This window comes from Eubalaena glacialis, chromosome 1 (genome assembly GCF_028564815.1).
Source record: "Eubalaena glacialis isolate mEubGla1 chromosome 1, mEubGla1.1.hap2.+ XY, whole genome shotgun sequence".
In the NCBI taxonomy this organism is placed as follows: domain Eukaryota; kingdom Metazoa; phylum Chordata; class Mammalia; order Artiodactyla; family Balaenidae; genus Eubalaena; species Eubalaena glacialis.
In genome coordinates, this window is record NC_083716.1 from 51,705,413 (window position 1) to 51,724,075 (window position 18,663).

Here is an 18,663-nt window from a genome sequence, read left to right on the forward strand (position 1 = left end):
TGCCCACCCTTTTATTTTTAATTTACCTATTTTGTTACATTTGAAGTGAATTTGTTGTAGAGAGCATATAATTGGGTTATTTTTTTAAATTGAAGTATAGCTGATGTACAGTATTATATGTTACAGGTGTACAATATATAGATTCACAATTTCAAGGGTTATACTCCATTTATAGTTATTATAAAATATTGACTATATTCCCTGTGTTGTACAATATATCCTTGTAGCTTATTTCATACATAATAGTTTGTATCTCTTTATCCTCTACTCCTATATTGCCCCTCCCCCTTCTGTCTCCCTACTGGTAACCACTAGTTTGTTATCTATATATATGTCTGCTTCTTTTTTGTTATATGCAATTTTGTTGTATTTTTTACATTCCATATATGTGATATCATACAGTATATGTCTTTCCCTGTCTGACTTATTTTACTTAGCATAATGTACTCCAAGTCCATCCATGTTGCTGCAAATGGCAAAACAAACAAACAAAACTATTGATATTTTCATGTAATTGCTGTGTTTAGACCAATGCATGTAGTATAATTATTGATAGATTTAGATTTAGGTCTAATATTTTGTTGCCTGTTTTCTGACTGTTTCCTCTATTTTTTCATTTCTGTTTCTCCCTTCTTGCATTCACTGGGTGAATTTTACATTTTTATTACATTTTAACTTATCTATTTACATAGATTGTTAGTGGCTGTTCTCACAGTCACAATACACATACTTTATCTTTCATTGACTCCTAATAATTTTACCTCATCAAGTGGAATTTAGAAATTTATCATCATATAGGTCCTTTTAGTCTCCCTCTTTTATTTTATAGTTGTCTTACATATTACAATTACATTACAAACCTCATCATACAATGATATATATATTTTTTATTTTCAACAACTGAATATATTTTAATAATTGAGAAGAAAAGAATAGTCTATCACATCCCCCAAGTTATTTACCATTTCTGTGGCTCTTCCTTCATTCCTGATGTTCCAAGTTTCCTTCTGGTATCAGTTCCTTTTTGTCTGAAAAACTTTGGTCCACAATTCCTTGTGTGCAAATCTGCTAACAACAAATTGTTTTAATTTTATTTCACGAGGGAATGTCTTTATTTCATTTTGTATCCAGAGGATATTTTCACTGTCTACAGAATTCTTGGTCAATAGATCTTTCCTTCATCAGTTTAAAAATGTTGTGGCATTGCTTTCTGGCCTTCATGCTTTCTGATGAGAGATCTGTAATCATTCAAAATCAATTTCTTTAAAGGTAATGTGTTGGTTTTCTCTGATGCTTTTATAATTTTCTTTTTGTTTTTCATTTTTAGCAGTTTGATTATGATGTGTTTGAGTATGGAGTTGTTCGGTTTTTCCTGGTTAAGTTTCATTGATGTTGGCTCTATAGGTTTATGTCTTTTGATGAAAGTGGAAAGTTTTCAGCCATTTCTTCTTCAAATACTTTTTTCAAACTGTACTTTTTCTCCTCCAGTTCTAGAATTCCAATAACATAAATGTTAAATATTGTGTTACTGTCATACAGGTCCCTGGGTTTCTGTTTATTTTTTTGAATCTTTTTTTTTCTCTCTGTTGTTGCTATTGAGCCTATCCAGGGAGTTTTTAAGTTTGGTTATTATATTTTTCAGTTCTAACATTTCTATTTGTTTCTTCTTTATATATTCTATTTCTTTGCTAACTTTCTGTTTTTCCATTTTTTGGAATATTTATTTTTGCTTCTTGGACCATTTCGTAATAGCTGCTGAATAGTCCTTATCAGGTAGTTCTGCATCAGTGTCATATTGGCATTTGTACCTGTTAATTATCTTTTCCATGCAAATTGAGAGTTTCCTGGTTTTTCAGAAGAGAAGTAACTTTGGATTGTTTCCTGGTATTTTGAATATTATGTCATGTACTTCTTCTATGGAAAATGTTGGTATTGTTCTTTTAGTAGTCAATTGACCTGGATAGCTTCAGACTACAAGTTTCAGCTTGCCTTCTGTGAACTGTGAATCCAATCTCAGTTCAGTGTTCAGTGTCTTGCAGTACCACTCAGATTTGCCCCAGATATGTGCCACCCTGTGGTCAGTCCGGGGCCTAGACAATGATCTGTGTGTTACTTCAGTTCTCTAAATGTTTTGTGTGCTCAGTAGAATCAGATCCACGTGTGTGTGGCTTGAAGACTAGTTCTTAAACAACTTAATACGGTTGTTTTCTCAGTATATATCAATACTTCCTTTTCACAGCCTCCAAGGTACAATATATCCATTTTTAATAGATTCCAAAGGGCCCCTGGCACTCTTCTTTTTTGTCCTCCAGACCAAGTGCTGTGGCTTAATTTGCCCCGCCCTCCCCTGAACTTCTAAGACTGCAGCTATGTCTCGGGTCAAGTGGAAGGAGAACATGAAAAAGAAAATGGTGATTCACTCCACACTCTTAGGACCCCAACCCCACTGACTGGAGAGGCCTTTGCAACTATCACTGTGTTACTGCTTAGGGGCTGGGCATGAGATGCCAGAGGAAAGAAAATAAACAAACAAATAACAACAAAACCTGGGAATTTTCACATTCTCTTGAGATTTCAGAGTTCCCTTTCCAACTCCAGAGCCAGAACTGGGAACCTGGAGGTCTCTCTGAGCTGATGGTCACCTTTAGGTTTTGGTTTGAATTAAATTCAGGCCAAAGGATACTGGAGGAAAAAGCATGTAAACTCACCACCAATTTGATGGTCTTTGGAATTCTGGTATTCTTTCCTGATCCACTTGCTACTACTTACTTTTCAGAGTCCTAAAACTGTTCCTCCAGGTATAGTGGTCACAGCAGTGGGAGAGACACGGGAAGTACAGTTACTCCACATAAAAGAACAGAAGCTGAAAAAATAATACAGAGAGTTTCTGCATGTGCTTCACCCAGCGTTAACATTTTACATATCATAGTGCTTTCCCAAGTGATAACATTTTACATATCATAGTGCATTTCAAAACCAGGACATTGGCAGTGGCATGATACTATCAATTAAACTACAGACCTTATTTGGTTTTCATCAGGTTGTTGTTGTTGTTGTTTTTGGTGGTGATGTATAGCACTATGAAATTTCAACACGTGTATGAACTTGTGTTACCACCACCACAATGAAGATATGGAACTCTTCCATCACTACAAAGAAACTCTTTCACGCTACCTCTGAAGAGTCATACCCCGCTTCAACCCTAACCTGGGCAACCACTGATTTGCTCTCCATCACTATAATTTTTGGTCATTTCAAGGTTATTCTATACATGGAAACATACAGTATATCCATCAGTTTTTAACAGAATTCAGTCTTTGGCACTGTGTGTTTTGCTGCTATTATGCATTCAGACATCCAGCAATATTCCTTTACTGGGACAAAAACTATGAAATAGTGGCGCCTCCCCTCGAGTCCCTCTAACAAGTATAGGAATTTAAAAAGAAGGAATTATAGCCCAGGATATATATAGTGACTAGGGTCTGTTAAAGGACCAAACACCCCATTATTGCTCATGTCTGAGCACCCAACTCCTGGCCTTCAGGAGTCGGAATGAAACCAGCTTCCCCGGACATAAAACATCTGAGTCATTGCCTCAGGTCACAAGGGATGACAAGGGATCAGTGCATGCCTTCTCCCTAACCCCAGGTGGCCCACTCTGCCTTCATGTGACTGTGAGAGCTGGAGAAAGGTGGGCTAGCATGCCCCAGGGAAGCTGTGCACAGAAAGGCACATTTAAACACACCTATTATCCCTGTGGCTTTGTCAACAAAACATTTCAACCCCTGATGAATCTCTCTGTGTTCCTAGATTAATTTTAGGCGCAGCACAACAGATTGTTTCTTTGTTTGCTTTTCTATTTGCTCATGGTTGTTACTTTCTCCTGAACAGTTCATCACAGTGGCAGTCATACAGTAAACATCTGGCAGTATATTGTTATTTATTATGTATTGAGTGCCATAAAGGCTCATAAAGCTTACCTGGTGTCTATGATGATATCAGCCATCGGCTACAGAGCTAACTGCCGCACTCGGGCACTTACTGGGGAGCTTGAGCTGGAGGCTCAGTGATGGGGCAGGCAGTTCTGGGAGCAATCTATTACTCCTGCTTCCTCCTGGTAGTATAAAGGATGCAGAGCTCGAGAAGCTCCATGCAGTCAGGACACAAAGAAGGATGTGGATGGAGCATGAAATCTTGATGTGGATTGAACAAGGGAAGGTGGTGGTGCCTGTAATAGCATGGATGGCTTCACTTCTTCAGTTCTGAAGATCCTGATTCTCATATCTTTTGAAATGAGATTCTGTAGTTGTGAGAGAGGATGGGGAATGAGAAAAGGAGGGTCGAGCTAACTCATGTTTATTGATTATCTCTATAACCAACACTGATCTAAGCATTGGGGTATAGAGGACTGGAACTCATAATGTGTTACAGAAAAGACAATAGATGAATATATAAATGCATAATGTAGTGTCTAAGAAGGAGACTAAAGTTGGGTAAGGAGATGAAACATAAAGAGATGGATATTTTTAATGGATTGGTCAGAGAAGTGTGTCCTGAAGATGTGGCCTTTGTGCAGAGACCTTGATGAACTGAAAAGGGGAGCCGTGTAAATACCTGGGGAAGAGTACTGAGTAAGAGAAAACAGCATATGCAAAGGCCCTGAGTTGGGGCACACTTAGCAAGTGGAGGGTCAAGTGAGAGCTCCTTTTGCTGTGTTGTTCTTCACTCTATCAGGGAAGAGCCCAGGTTGGCTGCACTGGCCACTTTCTCCAAGCTCACAAGCCTGGGGGCACTCAGTTCAGTTACTTTCAAATACTGCCTGTTTAGGTCAAAAAGGAACAGAGGAGGAGGAGCTGCCTGAGGCCAGTCCTGCCTTGCAGGCTTGCCCCTCATCCTCATGGTGACTGGGGAGTGGAGCTCCATCAGGGTTTTCTCACCTCCCTCATGGGACACACTCCAGTCTCAGGAGGACGGCTGTGTTCCCTTCGTGGGTGTAGGAGGCTTTCTTCGCTCTTCTCCTTCTTGTGCTAGATTCATGACAGAATTCTACAACCGATCCCCCATCTTTCACTTGACATCTGCAAATTCCAATCAGCCAACAAAATTTTGTCAAATTTACATTTTGAAGTTTGTTTATGAACCAATTCTCTCATTGCCTCTGCTTTACCAGCCTACTTGATGCCTCTCTGGAGTTTCAGGCACGCCTCTTTATTTTCCCCGGATGAAAATAAGGTATAATTTAGAAATCCTTCAAGTTTATTTTTCACTTTTGACTGCAACCCGGGCCTGATAAAAATTTTTTTTCTCCATTTTTATTATCTATCAATCTTTCTAATGAAATTAATGGAGATAGAGGCAGTTAGATTCCTGTGCTCAAATCACTATCTTACCCCAAATCCTATGTAAGACCAAGTTTTATATATTTTGAATAATATGGAGCTCATATATCCCTTAGATAAACCTACTTGCTGTCGCTAGGTTAAGTCTTCCTGTTTTAATTCCATCATCTTTCCAGAGCAGGCTCAGATGAAGTCCGGAGTTTCCAGGAGACAATAGAGCACTTCTCATGCATAACAGGGACAGTGCCTCGGCTGTAACTCTCAATCTGACCAAACTCTGTCACACGATCACATGATTTCCAGCACTTGACACATGTCTATCAGAAACAGAACTTAAGAAATTAACGCCATTTACAGTTGCATCAAAAAGAATAAAATACCTAAGAATACTTTTAACCAAGGAGGTGAAAGACCTATAATTTGAGAAATATAAGAAATTGTTGAAAGAAATTGAAGACAACACAAATAAATAGAAAGTATTTCATGCTAGTGGATTGGAATAATTAATATTGTCAAAATGTCCAGTTAGTACCCAAAGCAAGCTACAGATTCAATGCAGTCCCTATCAAAATACCAATGGGGTTTTTCACAGAACTGGACAAAGATAATTCTAAAATCTGTATGGAAGCATAGAAGATCCCAAATAACAAAAGCAATCTTAACAAAGAAGAGCAAAGCTGGAGGTATCATGCCCCCTGATTTCAAACTATACTACAAAACTATAGTAATCACAACTGTATGGTACTGGTACAAAAACACCTAGTTTTGATTAAGAACTTTCTTACTGATCAGTCTTTTCCATATCTGTTAACTCTAGTCCTGGTTTTGTTAATCTAATAGTTGATGGACAAACATTGAGTACCTACTGCAATCAAAGGGTATTGCCAGGTATTAGATATATAATCTAGCACCTCAAAGAATCTAGCTAAATCATCAGGCTCAACAGGATTATTCTTTCTAACACAAGGAAACTTTGAGTTGATGTATATTCCTCCTCAGTCTTAGCCACATGCTTCAGAACTTGGGTTTGGCTCCATCTCAGAAGCTTCAATTTTTCAATGATGTTAACTTCAGAAAATTGTCGAGCAATCTCTGTTTTGATTTGACTTCTCACTCTGCCAGTGATACTGTGCTCACTTCTATTCAGTCTCCCAGTCTTTCTTGTCAAGTGATGTGAGGTATCCCCTTCAAGAACATTCAAGAGAAGACAAAAGAGGAAACAGAGTGGGAAACCTTTTTTTCTGTAGAGGTGTACCTGTGGTGGGCAGAATTCTAGATAAACACTCAAAATTCTACACCCTAGTCCTGGAACCTGTGAACATGAAGAGAGATTATTCCCGTGGCTATGTTATCTTATATAGCACACTTGACCAAGAAAAGGGAAGATTATTTGGGTGGAGCTAATCTAATCTCATGAGCCCCTAAAGCACAGAAGAGAACACAGAAGGAAAATTCAGAGCTGGAAGAGTGAGAAGGACTGATGCACCACTGCTAATATGAAGATACAGAGGGTCATGTGAGATGCAGAGGAATCTAGGTGGCTTCTGGGAGCAGAGAGCACTTCTTACTGACAGCCAGGATGGAATTTGGCTGACAACCTAAATGAACTTGGGAGTGGAGTCTTTCCAGAACCTCCAAAAAAGGCCCCAGCTAGGTCACACCTCCCTTTTGCTTTGTGAGAACCAGAATTTAGAACCTAGAAGAGGCCTCCCTGACTTCTGACCTCTAGAAGTGTGAGCTAATAAAAAACTTTTGTTTTGCGCTGCTAATCTGTGGTAATTTATTACAGCAGCAGTGGAAGGCTAATACCTACTCCTTCATTTGTAATTAAATTCTAAACAGAAGAGGTAAATGGAGTTACTGAATATCCTACTCTCAAAAACTAAATTAGAAGGTGAACTCATTTGCACTATAAAAGAATTCTTTATATTACAAAAGGATTTAGAGGTCCCTTTAAGTAGCACTTATTTAAGTGTTTGTTTACAGATCATTACTTGCTTAACAGAGGAAGAAACTAAAAGCTGAAGTTTTCCAAGCTATTGCTGATTAAATAGCAATCAAAAATGAAGCTAAAGAATGAAATTATAATAATAAAAAATGGACATTTACACAGGCATTTCAAATATTTTCATTTTACATAAATGAAAGCAAAAATTCCAGGATCTCCAGTTCTCTCCAGGACACCTGCCCTTCTTATTCAAGTCATATTTAGTGCAAGCAAGAAACTGTGCAGCTCCAGAGACCTTAGAAGTACAAAGAGAGACAAGGAATTCTTGCCCTTGGGTCCTTTGCTCCAAACTATTTTGCCACGTACTTCTTTCTAACACTGAAATTTAGAGCAGAGGAGCAGGGATCTTGATTCTGGGGAAAGGAAAAAGGGAAACTATGTCAGGCTCCCACTCCCAGGGACTGGTGGTAAGAGAAAAAAAAATTCAATGACACTTGTTAAAGATGGTAGGGCAGACTTTACTGAGGATGATTGCCATGGAACAACTTGAATGGGGTTTTGCAGCAGCAGGAGAGAGATTGGGCTCAACTCTGAAAACAGATGGGCAGGTGGTAATTTATAGCCAAGGAACAGGGTGGGGTTGCTGGATGGAAAATTACTAAGAAGAAACATCAGGAGTAAAGGAGGTTCTGGTTAAACTGATCTAATAGGATTCTTGCGGAAGGCAGGCTAGAGTAATCAGACATTACCAGGGGGATGGATGATGCAGGATGAAGAACTTGGTCCAATATCAAGGATGAGGATGATCAGATATCAAGGATGGGGGAATTCTTGCTAAACTGACTTAGCAGGGTTCTTGCTAAAACTGGATTTTACTAAGACGTGCATACATGTACCCAAGAGAAGGTTTAGGAACCTGAATAAATTTTGGTCAACCAAAGAATCTTTGTCACTGGGCCAGGCCCACTTGACTTTTATTATCTCATTCAATTCTGCAGGGTATACAGTTTTGCTCCCATGTTTCGGGTAAATAAACCAAGGTTCCAAGAGGAAAACCAGTTAGCGCAACCTTACAAACATTTAAATAAAGGGCAGACTCAGTTTGGTTCCCAAGCCCCTGCCGTTTTTATTTTAAAAAGCTGCCTCTCTAGACATTTGCAGAAGTGGACAGATGATTAAGAGAAGTTACAAAATCAACACTAGGGCAATATCAATTCTATCTTTGTAACAGTGACCTTAGGACTCTGACCAGGTAGCAACAAATTCAACATTTTGACTAAAAGTTTCCTAAGTGCTTAGACACTTCCTCCTCCTATATATATATTATACATATATAATATATATAATCTCAACAAAATTGTGGTTAGTCCTAATAATTTTCACAATTACCTTTAAAGGACCTATGGTGGAACTAGGGGCCATTCATTGCCAGGATATCTTATTGCCCTGAACTCAAATTTTACCTTCAGGACGCTAAAGGTTTTAAAAGTTATCCAAACCAAGTAAGCATTCCTTTACTTTCACCATAATTACAGCTTGATGAATGCTGTGATAGTTCATCATATAAGCTCAGCGTTACTAAATACTTCACCTGGTATAAAGTAGGCATCTTATAAGCATTTCTTAAATTACTAATATTGGTCTCTAGCTAACTCTGGCTCTTTCTCATAACCCCATGAGTTCTATGAAGCAGTCAGTCATATACTCACCCACTCTCTGAGTCATTAAATCATTAAGACTCTTATGATCAGGTTTGTCACATTTATATTCATTTTCCTCACTCTCTTGAGTGATTTCTTTTTTAGTTCAAATAAGAGTTCAGCATTTATTGAATGATTTCTATGTAGCAAATAAATTCCCCAAAACTATTTACTAATTTTGGTACTTTTATGCAAAATGATCTATGTGGTGGCAGTAGGATCTTGAACATAACTGCAAACCACTAATTCATTCATTCAACCTATGTTTGCTTAGTGCCAGCTGTTTGTCACACACTGGAATGAAGATACAGAGGTGATTGACAAGTCTTGTCTTTTACAGAGCTCCCAATATATGTGAGAGAGAAAGAAGAAATTATTAATTACAAGAAAAAAATGATAAGTACTTCTTTGTTGGCAAGGTTCAAAGGAAAATGCAAACACAGAGAAGAGACCTAACATGGGTGGAAGAAGGGGGTAAAGGGATGATGAAAGGCTTTCTAGAGGAGTGAAAAAATGGGGGGGATTGTGAAAAATGAGTAGGACTCAACAGGTGGATAAGGAAAGAAATGAAGGACGAAGGATATGCTTTTGAGAGTGATATTCTAAGGGATATATTGAGAAACTCAGACATGGCTGACTGATGTGTAGAGACGAAGCATGAGAAGGAGTTGGGAAGGTCAGCCTAATTCCCTTGTACTTCTGGCTGGGCTTGCACATGGGCTGAGCAGATAACCATGGTGTCTGACAAGGTTCTGGCTGAGAAGCAAAGCTGACAGATGCCTGGCTTCTGCTTGAAGTGGAACACTGTCCTGTAAGGTGAGACTGAGCTTATATGAAACCATCCACTGGCTGAAATGACAGTCCAGAAGGATGTGATGGGGAGCACTGGGGCCATCTTCATGCATGTGACTTTGGGAGTAGGTGTTCCTGGATCAACTGCCATTGCCAGGAAGCCCAGGAGGCCCAACTGAGATCAAAATAAAAGCAGGATGGGGCCTGAAATAGTCCAGCCAAAGGTCCAAAGAGAGTGGAGAAATATCGGACAAATGCCTGCACCACAGCTCCTGATGCACCGTTCGGCTCCTCTGGACCTCTCTGACCTCAGTAGAAATGCAACCGTTTTCTTCCTTTTTGAGACGTGGTGGAATCCTGACTTAAGTGCTGGGGATGGACATTTGGGAGAGATAATGCCCAGTGTTGGGGATGGACAAACCTGGCCTGCACAATGGTTTCAGAAAAAGAAACCTGAATCCTTTTTAGCAGAACAGCTAATTTCCAGTTTTACATGCTCTACACCACTCCCTATTATGCCTGATTCATTAACACGTTCATTCTCCTTCCCTGACCCTCTAGGTATTTGAGTTTAAGACCTATGAGAAAACAGATAATGAAACTCTAGGAGACACCAGGCCAGCTTGGGGCTGACCAAATAACAATGATCAGAGGGAGAGCAGTAAGAGGGGTGTGATGGAGGCCCAGAAAAAGCGTGGTTGTTTGCAGCGAGAGGAAGGTGTGAACCCAAGTGCAATGTCAGAGGAAGATCAGGAAAGATGCATGTTTGTAGTATCCCTTGGGTGTAGCACTGGGCAGCACCAAACTGGGTCCCATCTGGTCCCTGTGGCATTGTCAGGAACTTGGAATTTTAAGAACCAAGTTTATTAGAGTCAATTTGCTTCGTTATTGACTTCTCTGCCAGGATTCTGATTAATACAATTGAAATTATATTCAAATTGTCAAGAACCAAGTCTAAAGGGAGAACACTAGTTACCCCTTTCCCCAAGTTTTCATCCCTACTTCCTGACACCCATCTTCATATCCACCCCCCTAGCTTATCTTTGTCCACTTTTCCCAACTTGGGCCAGTTCTGTTCTTACTTTTAAGCTCAAATCCCCCTTCTAAGGACATCTTCCTGATGCTTTTCTTCAAGGCTGAATTGATTTGAACCATTTCTGAAAGCTTTTCCTGTGTCAATTTCCCTGTCCAAGGCAGTTGGCCACTTTGCTTGAGAGCTGATGAGGCCTGTGTAATGCCTAGACATTTTCTTCTGTCTCATTCAAGGGCATCAAGGCAGAGCCTCCTCACATTTGAAAATGGAAAAAAAATTTGCAAAGATTACTCAGCAGCAGCCTCAGGGATGAGTGGATTGTTGGGTAATGGTGCCAGGGATGTAAGAGGGTGGATTCACTGAAACTCCCTTCACTCTCCTAATAAGGGAATCTTTTCTTCTCCTCCCTGAGTGGGAAGGAACTGAGAACAGTGCGGGAAGCTGTGAGTCTATGGAACCTTGATTCCACTCTGCTGGCTCCTACCCTCCTTGTTCTCTCTGTGAGCTCAGGCCCCAGTAATCCAAACTCTCCAGTAACCCTATAACTGCCTTTTTTCCCAGTAATCATTTCACAGTTGGCTCTCTGGATAAGAATGCTTCCTAACATCTGTAAAAATAATTTCTCTTCACATCTGCCTAAGAATCTCTTACATCGGTAGCAGCCTTGAGTATTCATTATCTCATTGGATCCTTATAACTGTCATGTATAATCATAATAATGATGATAAAAATTATTTAATACTTAACTGTTCTAGGCAGTATCCTAGAAGTTTTGTGCTGCCCAATTCAATACTCTCAAACCCTATCATGGAGAGATTTTATTATTCCCATTTTTCAGAGATAGAAACTGAAATTTAAATATCCTTTAGTCAGAAGCATCAAGCTTTTTAAGGCCATGCTACTTTTTGGTTACAAAACTGTGAAGGGTAGCAAAATATACCACCCCAGAGTAAGTCACTTTGGCATTCTGAACTGAAGGCAATTGAGAAGAAGCAGACATAAGAAAAGCTCTCTGCATTTCCCCTATTTGCCTAAAAGCAGGTCATACATTTGTAAAGGTGTTCCCACTCCACCAGAAAGGACAGAAGTTAATCAAGAGGGATAACTCTAGACCCTTATCAGCCCAGAGACAGCACCAGAGGAATCTAGATCATAAACCTTGCTAAAACTAGCCCTTAACTACCATTAGTTTCCCCACATGTTTGCTTTTCCATAATTTGCCAACCCTAGAAGCTCAAAGTCCTTTTTTTTTTGTCATGTCACTTCTCTAAAAATTTATTGTTCTTTTGTTAAGGTGCTATGTAAGCTCAAGTTCTAACCAACCCTTTGAGTTACTCATCTCTAGGTATTCTCATGTGTATGGGCGATGCACATGTTGATAAACTTCTGTTTTTCCCTTGTTATTCTGTCTTTTGGCAGTCTAATTTATAGGGTGCCAGCCAATGAACCTAAGATGGATAGAGGGAAACGTTTTTTTTCCTCCCCTGCGGCAGGTACCAAAGATCAGGTATCCCAGCTCATGATCTTGTGCTTATTTGGTTACGCCAGGTTGCTATAAACATATGTTATAGACAGCACTTCTCAAAATTTATTGTGCACAGAATCACCTGGTGATCTTGTTAACATGCAGATTCCTATTCAGTAGGTCCGGGGTGAGGCCCGGAAATTTGCATTTCTGACGAGCTCCTGGGCAAATGCTGATAGTGCGGATGCAGGGACTACACTTTGAGTAGCAAGGTATTAGGAGATTGGACATATGGCCCCATCTGCATTTCCCTTCTTGAGATAACAGCCACTTTCAAAAGAGGATTTTTGCCACCTGATCCTCATCTTGCTTGCTCTGACAACCGTGCAAACAACGGCTTTGCATAAGCAGCTGAGCTGGCCCTGTGAAAGGAAAAGAGCAGTTACTGGAGAACCTAAGAGAATCTGCATTATGGGACATTAGATCCTCCTCCTGGGAGCTGGGGAAGGCATTGGTAATAGAGAAAAAAGCCAGGGCCTTTTGTCTCAAAAGCAGCCTTACTTGGTATGGAAGAAGGGTGGGATGAGGCAGGGGAGTAGATGCATTTTTTATCCCACACGATGCATTTTTTCCCCCTCAGATTATCAAAGCATTATATATCTTTTACAAATCATTTGCAAGATACTTAAAATAACAAAAGAACTGTTTAACTCACTCAGAGCTCAAAATCTAGCAATAACCACTATTTACAATTTTTATGTATCTACAATGAGTTTTTAAGCTAGATGAAGATATCAACTGGCAGATAAAACAGTTGAGCTCACACTGCATTTTCAGATTTATGTGTTGCAACTGGTTGAAAATTTTGTTACCAGCATTTCCCTATGTTACTAGGGCTTCTTTGTAAACATTGTTTTAGATGGTTGCATGATTTTCCATTGTTTGTTCCCATCATAATTTCCTGAACTATTCTCAGATTTCTGTTCTTTCCAAGTTATTTTCAAGTTTTCACTCTTAGGATCAACGTTGGAATAAATCTTGGTTTACGTTTTCTGTGATTTCCTTATAATAAATTCCTAGGAGTGAAATTACTAGAGCAATGGTTTTAGACATTTTTAAGACTTTGGTTACATATTGCCAAACCGCCTTCCAGAAATGCTGTTTTCTGGAAAGAAAGTTTTACAGGTGTCTTCTTCAAGACATGGCCCTGGATCAGGACACTGAGCCCATCTTCAGAGCCTTCCTCCTCTGGGAAGTTCAAGCCGTGTCCCTGCTATTTGCTTCGCAATTGTTTTCCCAGGCTTTCTTCCCTCTCATTATCAGAAAAGTAGCAGTGGAGGACCAATTTGGTTCTAAATGCACTTTTACTAATTGCACCATATGTTACACATTTGGGTCACGGTAGCTTTGGTTTCTGTTTGTGTGTCTTCAGGGAAGGAAATGGAAAGAAGCCAACAGAGGAAGGAACCAGTGATGTGGGAAGCCCAGCCCTTGGTGCCTCCAGCCGCCCTCTCCATCCCGGTAGGTCATGAGATATGCAGAAGGTGGACTGGGTACAAAGACCCACCCAAGTTTGCCTTTTTGGTCCATTTTAATTATCTGGCAATTTAATTGTAGTTAAGTTGAGCTGAAATTAAATTGTGACTTAGTTGTGGGTTCTTCCCCACCCCCAAGGTTGTGTTTTGTTGTTCAAAGTCACATGTCTTGGGACACATTTCCTTGCGGAAGATGTGAGAATAGCATGGGCTGTATAGGAGGCAGAATCCTGTATCACCCGGTAGCAACTTGTGTAATCCTGGCATTGCCATTTTGGAGCAGAGCCTTGTTTATATTGGGCATGAGGCAGGGCATAATGCTGAGGATCCCAGGCAGCCCATGGTCTGCAAGGAGGAAGGACACATGTGGGAAAGGTCATGGGCACAGTGATATTGACAGTCAACACAAAGGTGAGTGAGGGAAAGGTTTGGGGATAGAAATGAGTCCCAAGCCCGCAGGATAGGATCCAAGTGGTGGAAAGAAGATCCTGAAGCACAAATCTGATAAGTCTTCAGTTTAATCTGAACCTGGCCTCAGATGGAGCCCAGCCCCTAGACTAAGCATTAATCTTAGTCACAAACTGGACTTGTCCCCAGGCTCACTAAGCCCTGACCCAGCCTCCATGTGAATTCGGACTCGGGCACAGAATTAAGCTGTAACCTGGCAAGTGTCTGAGCCTTAGCCCCAACCGAGAACAATTCTGTTTATCCATTCAAATAATGTTTATTCAGTGCTTACAGATTTCAGGTCATTCTCTGACCTTGAAGCCTCTTCACCTTTTCTCATTATTAGTGTGAAATTGAATGAGATAATATGTGTACCAGGTTAGTGCAATTCCTGCACACGGCTGTTACCATGACCTACCCTCACCACAGCCTGAGCCCTACCAATCCCCCTCACTGTTGGGAGGACAGTAGTCTTCTTAGGATGCAAAGAGGGGCTCTTATAAGGCTTTCCAGCAGTTCTCGTGAAGGCTTGCCTCCGTTGGTCTTACATGCACAGTTTTCTGGGTCTAATAGCTGAACATTCTGTGTGGGTCTCCTTGCTTGCTCTGGTCCCCAGCCCACCTCCCTGCTTCTTTACAGCCTCACTCTTCCTACACTCCTGTCAATGGAAACACTCCAAGAGGAAAAGATTTCTGGATGATGTCTTTCCTTCTTCAACTCCTCTTCACACACAAAGCTATTTCTTTTCAGCTCCACTGTTCTGAGTATAGAAAGGATGGTTGGAGTTTAGAACTGTCTGTTCTTTTGCCTCTTCCAAAGGCAATGATGTTCTCTATCTTAATTTGGGCTGTTATAACAAATGAGCACAGATGCACAACTCATAAACAACAGAAATTTATTTCTCACAGTTCTGGAGACTGGGAAGTCCAAGAACAAGGTACCAGCAGGTTCTACCAAATATATTTACAGTATCTGGTTAGAACCCACTTCCTGGTTCATAAATAGCCATCTTCTCACTGTATCTTCATATGGCAGAAGGGGCAAGAGAGTTCTTTGGGGTCTCTTTTGTAAGGGCACTAATTCCATTTATGAGGGTCCCACCCTCATGACTTAATCACCTCCAAAAGGCTCCACCTCCTAATACCAACTCATTGAGAGTTAGAATTTCAACATATGAGTTTGGGGGGACACAAACATTCAGTCCATAACATTCTCCATTGATGTTGGACAAAACTCTGTATCCCCAACCTGGGGCAGAATGTGTGTGGAGGTTGCCACCTGCAAATGACTCCAAATGATCATTCCTGATTCAGCCGTTGCTAGGCTTCTAGTGGTACGTGAGGGCCTGTGACATCGTTGGCCTGTCTTCCTCCTTCAGATGTAAGTACCTGGGCATTCTGAACATCTTTGCTCTTTGTGATGTCTGCCATTCTCATATACTCCTAGTGGGGACCAACCCCAGAGTGCATGGGCATTGCCCAATAACTCAAAGGTGACTCTGAATTTTGAATAAGCTCTCAGTCATCCAATCTCACTGGAATTGTGCCTGCAAAAACTGTGCATCTCTCTTGGAGACTTGAGGGATAGCAGGTATTTGTGAATTCTTTTCTACTTTATAGAGAATTGGGCCAGCAGAATCCATCAGAATGGGGCTGCTTTTTTGTTAGCAACAGACCCAGATTCCTGGAGATCAGCCATTGGGAGGAAGGGGTTGTTGCCTTCCTTATACAAAGAAATGGAAAGGTCATTTCACTTGATCCTTAATATAGTTTTTAAAGTCAGTACAATTATCCCCATTTGCCTGATGTAGAAATTGAAGCTTGGAGATGTTAAGGAAACTGCAAACTCACACAGTTATTGACCCAAGTGGGACTGGAAGGGACAATTTCAGCATTCAAATGATCATGCTCTAGCATAGAGAAAACCACAAATCAGTTTTGTGGGGCACAAGAATGAACTTCCATTTGTATCTTTTTGTGATACATTTTAACTGGGTCTTCTCCCCTTGTTCCTTCTGAGATGTTTAGAACTTGAGAGTAAGAGGGGATCTCACAGACTCCCAAGTGAATATTCATGCTTCATAGAATGGGTCAGGCTGCTCAAATGAGAAGCAGATTACCAGCAGGAGGGATTTTCCAGGGCAGAGGTTGCGATAAGAAAGAAAGAAAGAAAGAAAGAGAGAACGAGAGAAAGAGAGAGAGAGAGAGAAAGAGGGAGAGAGGGAGGGAGGGAGAGAGAGAGAGAGGGAGAGGGGGAGAGAGAGAGAGAGAAAGAAAAGGAAGGAAGGAAGGAGGAAGGAAGGAAGGAGAAAGAAAGAAAGAAGGAAAGAAAGAAAGAAAGTGAGCACAAGTTTTATGGTAGACCATACATATGTTTCTTAACATCTTTCAAACTTCTCTGTTTCCTTATTTGTAAAATGGGAGTAATAATACTTGCCATCCAGGGCTATGGAAAGAATTAAATGAAAGTGCATTTCTGAAACATTTGTCACTGTGCCATACAAGTTTAAAGAAAAGAAATGTTCCAACATGCAGAGTGACTCTAAAATCTAAAGAGTTGGGAACCCAGATCGGTCCTTCTCTCCTCTGCCTCCCCTTCTCCACCAGCCTTTCTTTACCTGCCTCTTTCTTGCTGCCCCCTTTCTCAGAGCTCTGCTGCAGCCCACCTGCTCTTCACTCCCCGCAACCTCCCCCCCACAAGCACACATTGTTCAGGTTCAACCTCTAGGCTCCCCCTCCTTTGCACTGCTTTCTGCTTGTCCAGACCGTTTCCAGGTTCAGTGAACACTCATTTAACCAGTTCAGTGCCCATGGATCTCTGCCTTCTTTATGGCTCACTAATGGGTCTAAACAGGACTTGATCTATTCCAGCAGTTTGGGAGCTGTTTTATTCGAGGGGGTGTAAGACCATCAAGGGAAGAGTTTTCATTCTCAGCACAACTGAGTGCAGGCTTCAGTTCATGAGAGTAACACTAGGCATGCCCTGACCATAATGGTCTAGAACAGTGTGTAGAATATGGACGAGAAAGGGAGGGAGAGGTTTAGCATCTTCTGCTGTTGCTCTTCTTCTTGTTGCTCTTCCCACCCCCTGACATACACACTAACTCACTCTGTCTCTCTCTCTCTCTCACACACACACACACATGCACACTTAGACCTTAGCAAAACAGAGCGCAGGGCTGGATCCATTTCACCACAGCAAAGCCTGTGACTTTTCTTTGAAGCACCTTCTTGGGAACCTCATCTGCTGTGAACTGCTGTTTTGCCCAATGACCTAATTTATCTAAACAGTTCAGGATGATTCTGTCATCATGAGACAACTCAAACACCTTGAGTAATTGCCAAGCGCTGACTTCCGATGGAAAGGCCCTTCGTCAGCCACAAGAGGTCTGCATGGTGAAGGAGAGGGGGAACAAAGAAACAGACCCACTGAGGTGTGGTTCTCCTCATGTTGGAGGACTGAGAGAAAATCTGAGCCTAAACACTTTCCAGAAACTTCCACAAGCCTTGCTTTAAAGCCAAGCCTATCTGAAAGCTATACCTGTAAAATCTGACAGAGCACATTTAATTTCCCCAACTTGGAACAGTCTCTCAATTGCTCCCAACTCAGAGCAAAATCAGATTACCTCTGATGTGATTTCTTTCCCAGTTTCATGGATCATAGGTGTAGGTTATTTTAAGAACTGCTACCGGGCTTCCCTGGTGGCGCAGTGGTTGAGAATCTGCCTGCCAATGCAGGGGACACGGGTTCGAGCCCTGGTCTGGGAAGATCCCACATGCCGCGGAGCAACTAGGCCCATGAGCCACAACTACTGAGCCTGCGCGTCTGGAGCCTGTGCTCTGCAACAAGACAGGTCACGATAGTGAGAGGCCCGCGCACCGCGATGAAGAGTGGCCCCCACTTGCCGCAACTAGAGAAAAGCCCTCGCACAGAAACGAAGACCCAACACAGCCATAAATAAAAATAAATTAAAAAAAAAAAAAAAAAGAACTGCTACCAAAGAAGAAAGGGAAAGGAATTCAACGGGTCTGTGCAAACTTCTACTTGCCCCTCCTCCTTCCCTTCTTCCCATGCATCCTCCCCTCCTTGCTTTCCCGAACAAAATTTATTAATCCCCAAGCCACAGACTAGGTACTGAGGACAAGGAGGTGAGCAAGGACAATACCCTCACCTAGTTCACAGGCCAGTTGGCAGAGGGAATGGCATAGAAGGGACCCAGTTTCTGATCAGGACTCTGCCGATGACGGCATTTTCTTCTCTGCGCAATTCCCCAGTGTTTCCTCTGTAATTACTGCTATCTTTCAGATTCAGTGACATCAGAAAGGTGAAACCTGGATGGAAAGGGGTTCAAGCAAGAGGGAAGAGGTTGCAGCAGACAGGATTATAGCCAATTCTGAATTTTAA